The 14,921-nt window shown below is 44.8% G+C and overlaps 1 protein-coding gene across 1 annotated transcript in view; it reads left to right on the forward strand.

Moving 5' to 3' along the window:
* The first annotated feature begins 14,557 nt into the window (after nucleotides 1–14,557).
* The window catches only part of LOC142585670 (uncharacterized), a 33,805-nt gene continuing 33,441 nt past the window's right edge, over nucleotides 14,558–14,921 (forward strand). The window contains exon 1 of the mRNA XM_075696606.1: nucleotides 14,558–14,632. The gene's annotated coding sequence lies outside the window, so the exon portion shown is untranslated. The remainder of the gene's footprint in view (nucleotides 14,633–14,921) is intronic.

A 14,921-nucleotide genomic window follows, 5' to 3' on the forward strand; every position in this document is an offset into this window, starting at 1 on the left:
TAACACAAGTTTAACTGCAGAAATCTTGCTGCTAGTTGCATATTATAATAACCGCATTTTGACGGGACAACAGCACTTTGAGGTTACTCAGGTTTCTTGCATCTGGCATGGTCGGACGGAAGGGGAAAAAAATAAACACGAAAAGACACCCGACGCGTCGAGAGTATCAGGTTTGTCAGGTATGGCCACGTGAGAAATCACAATACTATGAGAAAAGTTTTTGTTCAACGTGGCAACCGCGGTCTGGCATATGTGGTCGTGGCGCATATTTACAATTTCATTCTCCCATTGATGGAAACCAAAGGTGGCGAATGCAGATGACGAGAATTGGAACTACCTTCTTCATCGCGTCATTAATGCGTCACCAGCTCAACGACGTTTTTAAGCTCAACTCTAACTGCTTGTCTTTGCAAATGAAGTTTTGTAATACTGATTGAGTTATTTCAGTCCTCCATCTTACGCAACGCATTTTGATGGGGAGCGGAGTGGAATAAGAGGGGGGAGCGGGTGCTGTAATAAAATTAAATAATATGAGATTGTACATTTTGCAATCATGCTCCTTTCAATTTGCCCTACATTGGTTCAGAGGCGTTAACCACTAGGTCAACAGACACCTAAGAAAATTGAAGAGTGCAAGTACACGCGAAGCGCCAGCGTCAAGACTCGCTTAAGTTTCCAGAGAAGCCGGCGGAAGTAAACACTCAATGTGGCGAGAGGTCAGAGCACAGCGCAGACGCGATCCATCGCCCACCTACGCCGCCATTCGTTCGTCTCGACAGCTTCTAATCCAGGCAATGCGGCGAGATCATCCGTCTCGTCAACGCTGCCTGCGGGACGCGTATATTCGGTCGTCGGCAATCCGACACACAACGAAAGAACGAGGAAGAGAAGGATGGCGGGGGAGGGCGACGCTCTTGTGACAACAGCCCTCGGCGTTGTTCGAAATGGTCGTCGTCGCCGGTCCACTTGTAACAAGCGCGCCTCTGACACCTCGCAAGCGGAAGGCAGCTTCTGCTTTACGAGACGGAACCGCCTTTGTCTTTGAGCAGAAGCACCGCGCCTCTGGAATGCAACCGGTGACACGAGAGGTCTTCGGAGAAAGAGATGAAGGAGATACGATGGTGCGTTCGGAGACAGCAGCGCTTTGTCTGTCGAGCGCTTGACAAGTGGAAGATATGAGATATATAAGAGAGAACGACAGTGGCGGTGGAGTTGATTGTCGTACGGCTGCTCTGCGCGCCTTGTCAGTTGTCGCCGTCGAAACGCTACACTGGAAGGAGCGGAACAACGCGAAAGCGTTGAAAGATGCTCGCCGAGATGTTGTCAGCAAATAATTTGTATTTGTTATGAAAAAAAAGAGAAACAGAGCATAATTTAAAGACACTCTTTACAACTTTCCGTCAGCAGGTACAATCTGTGTTATTCTCTTAGAAATTAATTTGCGGAATAGCTTGTTTGCGTAGTCAAGAAGTCCATTTCAATCAATAGAATTGCTCTGTTTCGGAATCCCTCGTAACAACCACGTCTTCAGCCGCTTACGCGGTTCCCAATAGAACAAATTCAATAGAAACGAGATTCAGATAAAATTATCAATAATTGAAAACCAAACGTGCATAAGTGCCACAAGAAGAAGCAATTTCAAACATTGTAAACGAAGAATGACGCAGCAAGCACGTATATACTGATGATACGTTGTTCTAACGAAATGAACACGCTAGATCACCGTAATGATTGCTGCATACACCAGCAGTAGCTAATGTTGGCTTCGTTTTGTATTATTAAGTTTCACCTAAAGGACTAACCTTCAGCTAGCAATTTTCATGCCTTATATTTTCATGCTTTAACCGGAGGTGCCATAAACGAAACCTTGCTTATCTCATTCAGTGACGCTATCAGCGAATATAATGTTCTTAAGGAAAGTAAATATCATTATCAGCAAAGCTAACATCCCTCAAGCAGCTTTAAACGTATACGCCGTCGGCCGCAGTCCCTCTGACTGAAACTTCAGTAGGTTGATTGGCGATTACAAAAAAAAAAAATACATGTTGATGCAAAGTTGTTTTCGTCGACACTTTGTCCCTGACGGTTTCGTATAATCGGTCATCGCCGTTGTATGATGGATCGCCTTCAACGGACGCTGCACTTATTTACAGATCCTGTGCAAGGCATCACGTTGCTTCCGGTAAGCCAAGAGTGAAAGGAGACGGCGACAAAGGTTGACTGATCTTTTCAAGAACCTTAATTGAGTATAGCCTCACTATTACTGCGCAAGGTCAGTATAGATACACAGTTTTTAATGATGTAGGCAGAAAAAAGTACAAATGCTGTATAAACCAATATCTTCAGAACTTTGTTGTGGGGTTAACCTACTCCAATGCTCACTGCGTAAACGGTGACGCCAAGGAGTGCCAGGGCATCGCGAAGATCTTTCTCAACTTAACGACGTCTCTCCCAAAATTTCCGCAACAGCTTGCCACAAAATAAGTGTACTTTTCACGAGTTTTCGGATTACAACTTATTGGACACAACGATCGAGATATATGACCACCATTCTGCGTTCGCTACAGCTGATTTTACGAAGCACTGAAGTAAGCTTGAAACCCCCAATTTAACATGTGGACAATGTTGACGACGTAGCAGGACGCTGCAATGGCTTCAGCGAGTATAAAAATGTAAATATACTGCGGCGAAACTCAGGAATAATGTATTTTGACTGCTTCACAGGTCTGGATTCATATAAACGGAAAAGCAGAAAGAAACAAACGAGTGATAATGACAAGAGTTGTCGACATAAAGCATAAGCTACAGTGCTGTAGCGGTCAACTCAATTTGCAGCTGTGAGCGTATGACGAGGTTTCGCGCGTGATTAAGAACGCTTACAACGATTATCTAATGCCTTCGACAATTTTTTTTTAAAGAAGCACGCGCTAACTGTGGTACAATTATTGCCGATGCGACCTGCTCGCCGGGTCGCCACTGGTGGCGTCCGACGTTTTGTTAGTTTGCCAAAACAAAATTAACTATACTACTTATACTGAAACGTTGCATTGTTCTTGTGGTTTTCTAGGTTCAGTAATTGTTTGTACTTTCGAGACAAATTTTGTGTAATCAGATTCTCAATACTTAGCTCAAATGCTCACATCACGACGTTGCTGTGTCAGTTTGGAACTTCGACGAACCAGGAAGGGAAACAAAATTATTCGCACCCACCTCTCGCCACGTGCCTTCTTGCCCTATTTTGGCACTACAAGAACGTGTGGAAATCACCAGAGAAAGTGTCAACCGAATTAGTGAGCACTCAACAGCGCTAATGTCGTTTCACAATGCGCATCCTTCAATCCTAAATAAATACGAACAAACACAGTACACGTCGAAACATCAATTGCGAGCACTTTTTTGCAAAAATGGTACGATAGTTCTTTGATGTACGTCGCTTATATTTTTGTATGTATTTTTATGCTTCGGTTTAATATAGATCTTGTTTATTTCATGTGTTTTTTGCGGATGCTGACTCTGTTAGCAGCACATTTGCATAACTATATCGGCTTCTGCATGTGTTCGCTTCTCGCTTGGTTGTTGTGCCTGCCTTGTAGCGGCTACATGGGCCTCTGTCAAGCTTTCTATGCAGCTTTTAGCCCAGCAAGCCGCCCCGCGTTATCTGATGAATACAATGAATGAATGAAAAAATGAATATAATAAATAACAAATGAATATATCAGCTCAGGCTTCGGGTAATTTACGTTTGGTACAGTCCGTTGTACGCGTCGCCATAAGCTGCTAGCCGCTCTGCTAACCAAGCGTTTACGCGGTATTGAGTTCACTAGCTGTCGCCTTTAAATCACGCTGCTCGGTAACATGCATTTACTTTTTTTTTTTAATATGAACATCGTTGTACGCTTCGTAAAAGTGTACTGCGTTGTTAAAGCTTTACTCATTTGAAATACAGTCAGTTCTACTGATAACGGCACCAAGCGCCTCGCGCTCATATGCGCAGTAGTGTTTCAAGTGTTCCGAATTTTCCTGCTCCACAATCTTTCACCTTTCTATAATCGCTTGAACAATTTATTACGTGTCACCTATTCTTATCGAATTAATAAGCTTCTAGAATAGTTGATTGTTGGGCTAGTTGGTCGTCCATAATTGGAGTAGTAACTTAGCGCGATAAAAACACGGAAACAAGAAAGGAGGACAAGGACAAACGCTTGTCCTTGTCCACCTTTCTTGTTTCCGTGTTTTTATCCCGCTAAGTTACTACTTCAATTATTAAGCTTTAGTTCACTAAATACTACAACCCTCGTATTCAAGAACGTTCCTCAACTCAGCCCTCTACCTCGACTCAAGGAAGTGGATGGCAGCGCCATGCCTCGACAAATGTGGTCACTGCGCTTTATTGACGCTCCGCAACAATTCTTGAGCGCATAGGGGTTATATGTCTTGAGAAGCGTAACTTCTTTTTCAGTCGAGAGGCGTCGCTGTGCTCAATTCGGTTGAGTGGAGGAAGATCTCCGAGTCGAGGATCGTTTGAGGATACAGAGGGTGTTTATAAAAGAGCACACAGTGAATAAACAACGCAGTAACGACACTTTATGAGGGTATAGCGATAAAATTATAAGAAAGCACGATGCACTATAAGTCGTCACAGATGCTGTGCGAGAACAAACGTACAACAAAGTGGTGAGTTTCTCTCTAAAAAAAAAAAAAACATTTGCGGCGGCCTTAGGCGCGATCATTTCTTGTAATGACGGACAAATATTCCGTACATTCCCAGCATCTGGCACTGGAAAAGAAAGAAATACGCACCTTAGCGTTGAAACATCAGCTTTACACAAACAATCGTTATCAATGCGTGCGCTCAACGTTTGAGTCTCCGCAATGGTTCGTCTTTTCCGCAGGTGGCGTGCGGCGCACGAGAGTGCTCTGAGCTGAGGACGCATCCAAAGGCGCACTCTTCCTTTTCGTTCTTTCTTTTTTTGACCTTCTTTGAGTCTTATATCTTAATTTGTCTTCAAACAGTGACCGTCATCTAACTCGTGCAAAATTCCTTTAGCGCTCATTACTTTCGTGTCACGAACACTATGTGTCAAGCTGATACGACCGTGTCGTTCGTGACCTCAAAGTACCGCAAACGCAGCTTCAAAAGGAAGGAAATGCGCAAAAGAGGAGTGAGAATCATTATTTGGGGATAACGCGAGCCCCACTAGATGTGTTTTTTTTAGGCTGCAGATAGCATTTGCTTAGCATTAACGCCGCTCGCGTTCGACAGACAGTTCTGGCTTAATTGAAAAATAAGGATGTAGCAACATTACTATCATGCAGTCTCTGGCGCATGACCCATGCCATGCATTGGCTATCCCTGCTCGTATGTCGCACCGAACTAAAGCTCTACAGGCTCTCGCTAAAGTTTGCGGACGGGGAACAAAACGCAAACCTCAATTTCCTGGTGGGCTTACAGGCTCCGACAATATACGTAGTTGATTCACGTAAAAAAAAATGACATCGCGACCCAAAACGTGGTGTTGGATGCATCGGAAGCATCGGCTACCACACGGAAGTCTTGTTCGCAAACGTCTAATGCTCATTTGCAACGCCTTTTTAATCGGCGTCCTTCGCTTTCGTTTGGCATGAATTTGTTACCCGACCAGACGAAATGTCGTCAAGCCCTCCATTTGATACGCCGTGCAACGCTGCGCTGCTTACGCCCTTTCACACAGGCAAATTTCGAGTGCGTTCGAGTCAAGCCAAATCAGACTTAATGCAGATCGAGAACTGCTAGAAGACCCCTTCAAGCCCCTTTCATTTAATGCTACAGATACTCGAGTTGTCCAGTGCCAATAGGTTTCAGTAATTTGATTTAGGTACAGGTTAAAGAATCCCAAGTGGCCAAAATGAGTCCGGAGTCCCCCAATACGACGTACCTCACAATCAAAGCATTTAGCCTACGACTTTATTGTTGTGAACTGCTCAACAACTTTACTGTTGAGTTATTGCTGTGTGCTTTCAATGGCTGTTGAGGCATTGTTGAAAGGATATTGAGTCAACAATTCATCAACAATATGCCGACAACATTTCAATAGTCATTCTTATAAGGGCTCACACGGGCAAATTTCGAGTGTGTTCGAGTCAAGCTAAATCAGACTTAATGCATATCGAGAAATGAGAGAAGGCACCGTCAAGCCCCTTTCATTTAATGTTATGAGGTACGCTGTAGTGGGCTACTCCGGATTAATTTCGAGCTTCTGGGGTTCTGTAATATGCACCTAGAGCTGAGTAGGCGAGCGTTTTAGCATTTCGAACCCATTCAAATGCGGCCACCGGGGCAGGGATCGAACCCGCGACATCGAGCTCATCCTTCTTACATCGCAGCGTCACGTAATTATGTATTTGTTCGTATTTCAGAAATATACGCTCAGTTTACGTTAGTAAATGAATTGTACTCTTCAGGCCGACGCGAATAATCTGTGCTTGACAGTAATCAAACCACCAGTTTTCTCTCACCTTAACAAAGGCCCTGATTAAAACGTACGGAAAGTGCAGGAATTGCCGCACAGTCTGTCAAAGAAAAGAAAACCAAAGAGAAAAGAATGAGCTGCTCGCGTATAGTCGCCACTAGCCAACTAGCAACTCAAGTAGAACACAAAGACGCATGTACGTGGAAAAATGTACCAGGGCTTTTTATTTCCGGTAGAGTACACCGCCCTGTATTCGCGCCGTCTAGTCTGAATACAAAAAGAAAACTAAACTGCATCAGATCCTACAGTTTCTTTCGACATCTTAGCCGCTTGACTGACAACATCTATTCGCGCACTCACCGAGCTGGAAAGACAAAGGCCAGAGTGGATGCGCTTTCTTCATATGTAGGGTGGCGAGATAAAAGAGCATATTTTGGGTGTATTATAGATGCAGTATGAAGTAAGAAGTGTAATGCGCTGCAATTAATGCGTCATTTATCGACAATGAGACTTGGATATTCCACCAATAGAAAGGCTCAGGAAGAAATAATATGCAGTAAAATAATTCAAATACGCAAGCGTGGCTCAATTCATTCAATTAATTAATAATTATTTATATAATTATTTAAATATTTAACGCGAGAACTAGTTGAAGGTTATATGAACAATTGGGGGGTTTATATAGCAAGTCCATTCCACTTGAATAAGAGAACTAACCGCAAGTGGCCTCCAAGCAATAGGAAGTATAAAATAATCATCCCACATGCAGGAAGCACTAACGACGATTCTATAGCATAGCATGAAGTGAGCGCCATCGCTTTTACTGGCGGCGTAATTATATTTTTTTTTACAGAATAAACTTTTCTCCTGTGCTGTAGTGCTCAAAAGCAGGGTCTCGAAGATAAAAATAAGTCTGCGTTTTGTGGGAGCACAGCGTCGTCGTCGCTCATTGTTATCTTTTTTTTTTGTACGCACTGCATACATGTTGCCATTACAAGACTCCTCACATTTTAAGGCTCCTCCCTAAAAACTCCTTCAGTATATTGATATATACTTCTTACTGATAGCAATTAAGTGCAGTAGATTTAAAAGATGTGACATGCGTACTACTGTCGGTGCTATAGTACTCACGGGTGGCTCCAGAAGAATCTTGTAGGGATTCTCCTGCAAGGCAAGACAAAGGAAAACGAAGAAAAAGAAAGAGAACGTTGAAGCACTGGCCAGGTAGTCTCACATGATGCTTTAAAGGGATTACGGCGGCTGAGAGCTTCTGTAAAAGTTTACAAGCGTTACCTCCCTGTTACGCCTGAATTTCCGGTTAGCTTCCCCCTACACGTCTTTAATGTATACACTTTCATTTCTCACGGAGGCCTATTACCATCGGTCAATCCTAGAGCAAGTTTCGCTGCGTCATCACTGCCGAAATTAAAGGATGTCAGTATATAGTTTCTATTCTATAGTGGCAACACGCAAGATAACATCTCGTGGCCCGACAGCCACCCGCAGCCCGGGATGCGGAGCACTGATACGGATACGATGCGTATGGCCACGACAGGAACGTTATCGTTTGAGCTCCTGCACCACAACTCTGTTAGCATGATGTCCTTTCGATCACTGGTGCAATTCCTGCGCCGAAATCTCGTCAGGAATCCTGCAACCATCATCTTCATGAAAGAACCTTCACATTACAGGACATCGTCTGGCAACGCATTTTACAGAGAAATATTGATATAGGAAAGAAACGATATCGTGGGAAGGAATTTAGTCGACTAGTTTTATGTGAATCCGATTGAGCGCGGTTACAGCGAATAATGCGGATGAGAACAACGACGCAAGAATGAGAAACGTACATCGTTGCCTGCCGACGCCACCGCTGTTGCCCGATCACTGCTGACGGCAGCGGGCAGCTGCTTCGCGGCGCTGTCGACAAGCGCAGCATTCGCCGCGTCGAGAACATTCGCGGCGTCAGAGCACAGGGCCAGCCCCGCGCAGATAGATGGTCGAACGGGCGCCACCGGCTGACTCGGCGGTTCCACGACGATGGTTTTCTGAACGCACAAGGCACGAGTCTTACTCATGTGTCCACGGGCACGGAACAGCTTCCATATTCACTGCTTCGATCACCGAAGCTATAGCGGTATCTTCAATGTTCGGGCAATTTTATATTTCTTTCTTTCTTTTCAATTTTGACCTTGCCGGTCTGCCGAATTGTGAAGTAAACATTCGTACGAAGTCAATCAGCTAGAGCATAAATAGAATAAATAGTCGGCGTCTAAACTTTCCGCACAGAAGTGGTCTCATGTTGCACGCCAGCTGTTTCCGAGAACACATGTCTCCAGTTACAACGCCTGAAGCTAAATTCATTCATTTCCAGCCACAAATAAGGTATTTTTTTTTTCTTGCGCGGTCAAAATTTTCAAGCTTGTGTGCAAAGAGATCCACTATTTAGTGGGTGCCGGTTATATTTGCGTGGCCATGCACCTACAGCATGCTACTGCAGGTGAGAAGGTTTGCGCGTGAAATGGCAAACGCATACGGCATACACAAGTGAAGAGCACAAACGCTCAGAGAATAACAGAAAACTAAGGTGTCGCACGCCAAGGCTGTATGTTACGGTTTTGCGGGCCACGTCTCCCAGGCACATCAGGGTATCGAATCAAAGTCCTACGGAGATGGGACACACGTGCCTGTCCTCCGACATATCGCGACATGGCGACATTCCGGGCTTCTCTAATCTTGTTCCATCGGGGGGAACCTGAGGAAGCGGCAGAGAGATGCCGAAGGGGTGTCTGAACTTACGTTGATGACAATGATGGGCGGCGAGTAATTGGCTGACACGAAGCCGACGATAAGGTCGGCGCCCAAATCGAAGTAGTGCCACAGGCATCCGGCGTCCAGCAGCTGCGGAGTCTTCTGCATTCACAAGACGTGTTCGCATTAACACTGGGCTAGAAGATGGTAGCCCGTTCAAGAGCGTCGGCTTAACGGCACCAACAGTGACCGTATATAGTGCTCTTAAGCGTTTTTCACTTCTTCAATTACAGTGGTGAACAAAAAGATATGATATCGTGTCTTCGCGTGAAAAATCAATTACATAAGTTTCTAAAATATCGGTCGCTTTCTTGTCGTTGATCTCAAACAGGGTGTGCGCTGCTGCAGCCCAAGCAACCGAGATGGACAACATTTAGTTTGTTGGTCGTGCCAAAAAGCTCCATTTACGAATTTGTCCATCTCATTTTGGTCATTGTTGTCTACATTTACAAGTTGTGTGCGAGTGGATGTGTCTGTGTGTGTTTTTATTTATTTTTCTCTATCTCTTTCATCTCTTGTGAAATATTAAGCCTACACTATCATGCCAAGCCTTTCGCTCCGCTAACCTCTCCGGTTATTGTTAAAATTTATCTCAGCAGAGCACGCATATTTTCACATACTGATTTATCTGCGCGGTTGCCTTGTGGTGCATTCTTCGAATACGCAGGTTGTGTGCACGATGGGTAGGTTACGCGGTGTTAACAATATAACATGGCAGTAAGTGCTCAAGATGCCATTGCCTTAGGCGCCATAGCGCAGCCCACAGCGCAGCGCCAGCTTGAGCAGTTCAGCTCAGAGGGCGCAAAAGGCAAAATGTAATATGTCTTTGTTCGCTGCGTATACGCCAATTATGAGTGTATAGAGCCCAATGAATTCAAGGAACGCGTTGGTGCAGCAATAAAAGCCGGCTATATAGGCGTGAAACAAACATGAAGTGAGGGACACCTGTATGATCCCACGGGCATTTTCAAAGCGGAGATTTCAAAAACGCGTAGCACATTTCGATCAACCCTAATCCAAAGAAAAAAGATCCCCTACACTCTACGCCTCTATAATCAATCTAGGCTACCGAAATAGAGGCTTCATATTAGCTCACTTTTATTCGATGTTCAAAACTGCCGGACAGTGCCTTCAAAAGCGCCGCTCCTCGGGGGCAAAAACTGTAGAATAACGAGAGAATCTTTCGCCTCTTCAGGATTAATTTCGGCGAGCTAGCATATAAATGGTGGTCAAGGAAAGGTAAGCAAGACATCATCACCACACGCTCGTTCCTCAACGTGCAGTTTCCTGCATGAAAGGCGGAAGACGTTGAACTGTCTAGAAGAGTAGCATTTGCATCTGAGTGGCGCACACACAAACACACACAAACACACACACACCCACGTGCGCGCGCGCACGCACACGCACACGCACACACACAGTTTCGGTTGGTGGACCGACCTTTTCAAGGGACCGACTTTTTTCAAGGACCCCTGAAAAAGGATGGCCCACCGAGCGAAACTGTTTGGTAAATAAACGAAAGATAACCGTGAAGTTATGCTTCTCATTTTTCTATATATGTATATGTATAGTAACTATCATTCCTGGACACTCCATCAAAGCAGCCTCAATAGACATATACATAAGAGTAATTTATTACCGTGGAAGAAGTTTATGGATAGCAGCAATGGCACCGTTACATCACTAAGTATACAATAAAATACTGCGAGTCTGAAAATGCCGTTAAACTTTCATTTGTGTGTGCGTGAGTGCTTGCGTGCCGTAATCTAATTGATAAACTTGTAGCGGTGGCCATCTTTCCTAAGTTTTTCGCCCTAAAGTCTAAAATTCGGCCCCCTACATGCGAATTGCCTCAAACGCAAGTTTACGCGGAATATGTTCGACTCAAGAACACATGCACACCTCCAAAGGTACCAAAGAAAAATACAAAACTGCACGTATCGACAAAGAAATACAACCATACACAGTGAAACAATAACTCACAGTGACGCAACCACCAAACATGAGCAAGTCGAAAAAGATGCTCGCACCAGCCAGCCCAACCGTGATGTACTCCGACGAATCTTGGCTCACTGCGCGGGAGACAAATTGTAAATTTAGCGCTGTCGTCGTTTAGGGTCGTGTTTCAATAATGAAGTCAGCTATATTCGGCGACAACCTAAGAATTCATCCTAAGCTCCACCCACGAAACCGCCTTGCACCTGCTCTCCGCGCCTTGGCACTCCAAAACGTAGTTCCCGAGGGACGCCAATATTTAAACTTGTTCACCTCCACCACGTCGTCACGGAAATGAGCTAACGCAATTGGCCGGCGCATCTATACAAATTATACTCGTATTTGACAGCGGTGTATTCTACACTGCATTTTTATAGTTGCCGCCGACTATATGTGTCTTTCCCCTCTGTCGTCAAATGAAAGTTCAGACGCAGGGTACTCATGTGACCAATACTTGGGAACGGAGAAGCCTGTCAGTGCGCCGAAATCTGGAAAAAGTACAACCGAAGTCGAGGTTCAAGCAACCCTACTCAGATGGTGTTGTGGCGCATGACACCGGCACCTCTTTGACGACGAGTGCTAGCTACACACCAGATCTTTTTAGTCTATAAGCTTCATCCACATTCTAATATAGCACCAATAACTAGTACGCGTGCTGCGTAAACATTGCGTTTACCAATCCAGCTCAGCACCTGTGGCCGTGTGCTGCGACAGCTGCATCTACTACTGCTCTCCGGTCAGTAATACCAAGCGTTGTCCTCTTGTACGGGACTATAAAGACTGACTGATCGTTCATGTCGCTCACCACTTGCCCACCAGTAGTTTCGGATTTTCCTGGCAGAATAGTTGTAAACACCAGCAATCGGAAAAACGAGCTGCAACCCGCACCTCAGGCATAGACAAACAGCGCTCGAGCAACGCACCCAGCCAGCTCACGTTGTGTACGTCCGGAATGTAAGGGAACCACTGCTGGCTGCGCAGGAACACCTTGACTTCGGGCACGACCACGATGACCACGTTGCAGCCGTTAATGAGCTACGAAGCACAAGACAGCGTAACTCAAATCTGTCATTCGCACCGATCTAATTTCGTCAGCGTTAAAGAGAGTTCGTGTTTTCTGCTACCGTAACGTCCTCCCCTTGGTTAGGACGATAACAGGGCACTGCTACTTACGGTGCTGACCTTTGGCGCCTAGCATAAGCCAGTTCGCTTCCTTTGCGTTAGATCGTAATCTGATGAATAATGCATGTGCCCTTCTAGAAGTGCAGCTGAGTATCCCGAGTCGGTTAATAACCAGTATCTGATGGCCGATGACAGAGATAGACGAAGGCCGACCATCCTTCTGATCCGGGTCGGTCATCTTTTAATTTAAATTTCTGGCCAAGGTTTGTTGTTTTTATTCCTGACTAACTTTTTTTTCACGCCAGCTGCAAAGACAGGAAGACGAACAAAACTAGACGAAACTGACAACTAAAACAATTTCAGTCATAATTTAGCTACATACAACAAACAAGACACTGTAGCGAGTAGTCTAGGCTTGCTGAACCTGGTCTGCATGTACAGTTGTGCTAAGAGTAAGTATCGCAGTAGCTGTGGCTGTGCTGCGGTTGGTTGCCGTGGGGCAGTATTGAAGGATACTATTATTTTGCCTGGTGGTACGTCTAGTGCCGCACTAGAACGACGGATATCTTGGCGATGCGTTTAGGAATCACGCCATGTGAAAATATCATCCAATCAAAATGCTTCGTTCTTCCCGCCATTCACCTTAGTCTGGCTTAGCCAGCTAACGCCGCTCTGAAAGCGATATTACCCAAACTGATTGCTTAACATGGCCCTCATGGGCAACTTCAAATCTTACGTGCTGATCAGTAACTTGAATTTCTATGTCCTAATCAAGCATGAAAGGGAACATTTCATTGGTATTCGAGCTGCGATGGTCACAAGCGCGCGATTACAAACTTTCGTTGATGACAACTAAGTCGGTCCCACGTCCAAGAATATGACCGCGGAACCTTTTCGATTTCTGAGCAAAGACATCGACAGCAGACTATAGGCGTTTCATCGTCGAAGCTGGACGCAGACGGAGAAGTTCACAACATTTCATAAAGGTATACCGAAAAATTTACCTTACTTTCTTAGTTGTCTCTATGTCATCTGAACAAATATCACGATATACGATTCCCGAAGCCTGGAAGCACTATTCCATAATAATACAAGGAACACATCCCCACCGCGCCAACTTACCAGACAAACGACTGTAAAAATGGCGCTCTGCCTCAAAGTGACTGTGCACATGTCATGAAACCTCTGAAATCCAGGAGAATACAAGGCGTGTAAGCGGCACTTTGTTGCATGGAAACGTCAACTTGCTTTCGTGTTTCCTCGTTCATCAGCCATCTATATCAGATGAAAGCTTTTTGCCTGAGTCCCATGACAATCATGTGTATTCGCGTATTGTCAAACAAACTGCTTTAAACAAGTAAATCATCTACAAGCTCGAACTGCATAAACATCGGAATTCTAACAATGGTCTTGCGTGTAACAAGTACAATTGTGACACACCTTCTGCCATTCGGCCTCCTTGATTACTAGGAGTACAAATATATACAACGTCGTTCAAATTATCAACGGACAAATGCGCTTAGTTGATAGGACCAAGCGTGTATACATGATAATTTCAGCTGCTCAGCGCTGGCTCGGTAAGGCGTGGAGCCATGTCATTCGTGTTCAGGTATTGAACCAGCTGTATCGCAATAATGAGTATTACATTCAAGGCAGAACAAGGTAACATACCTAAATGCTCTCCCATGGAAAACACTTAGCAATGAGGCACTGCGAGAAACAGTGTTCTGCATTCGGTCTTCATCTTCCTCCTCTTATCACGATGAGCACCGCCTACTTTGGAAAATCAATTCGATGTGCCACCTCAATAACAAGGTAAGAACTGCATGACTGGGGAAAGAAAATGCTAAGCAAAGGGGGAGGGAAGGAGGTATGTAAGGAGTGTTAGAGGCGAGAGCATGTAATAATAAGATAAAAATTAGATATATCCACAACAGAGATAAGATAGATCCGCAGAATAGATAACAGCCGCAGTGATATCTATCATTTTATCTCCTAACTTTTTGTCACGTTATTTTGTTGTTTTGTTGCTTATATTTCTCTTTCGCCGCAATCAGATCACTTTGCCAGTTCATCGTAGCGGGTACGTGCCATTGCTTAGGAACAAGGTCAAGATGTCATGGCTCGTATCCCCCTAATGGGTACGAGCCATGACAGAGGTTCATCATCATCATCATCATCAAGAAAAAGAAGAAGCTGCGAGCCAAGCGCTGTCTCCTGAAATATTGCTGCGAAGTGTAGCCCAGGAAATACTGGTACGCACCCGACAGGCATGTTATCTGCAGTATGTGGAACTCCTGCTGGTACAGTGTCTAAATTTTCAAGCAGCACATACTTGATTATCCCTTAATCACTGCGGCATTGTCGCATCGCCGTGTCTCCCAGTTCTCAAGCATGACGCAATCAGCTCGCACAAACTAACAGATGCGTTTTCGTAGTTATGCCCAATTGAGGTTATTGTCCAGAGTGACATGCTTGATAAGCGGAGCTCTAAATATAGCGCGCAAGGCCAGAATTCAGTGCAGTGAGTAAAGTGTTTCGCAA

The sequence above is a fragment of the Dermacentor variabilis genome, chromosome 6 (assembly GCF_050947875.1).
Source record: "Dermacentor variabilis isolate Ectoservices chromosome 6, ASM5094787v1, whole genome shotgun sequence".
NCBI classification, from domain to species: domain Eukaryota; kingdom Metazoa; phylum Arthropoda; class Arachnida; order Ixodida; family Ixodidae; genus Dermacentor; species Dermacentor variabilis.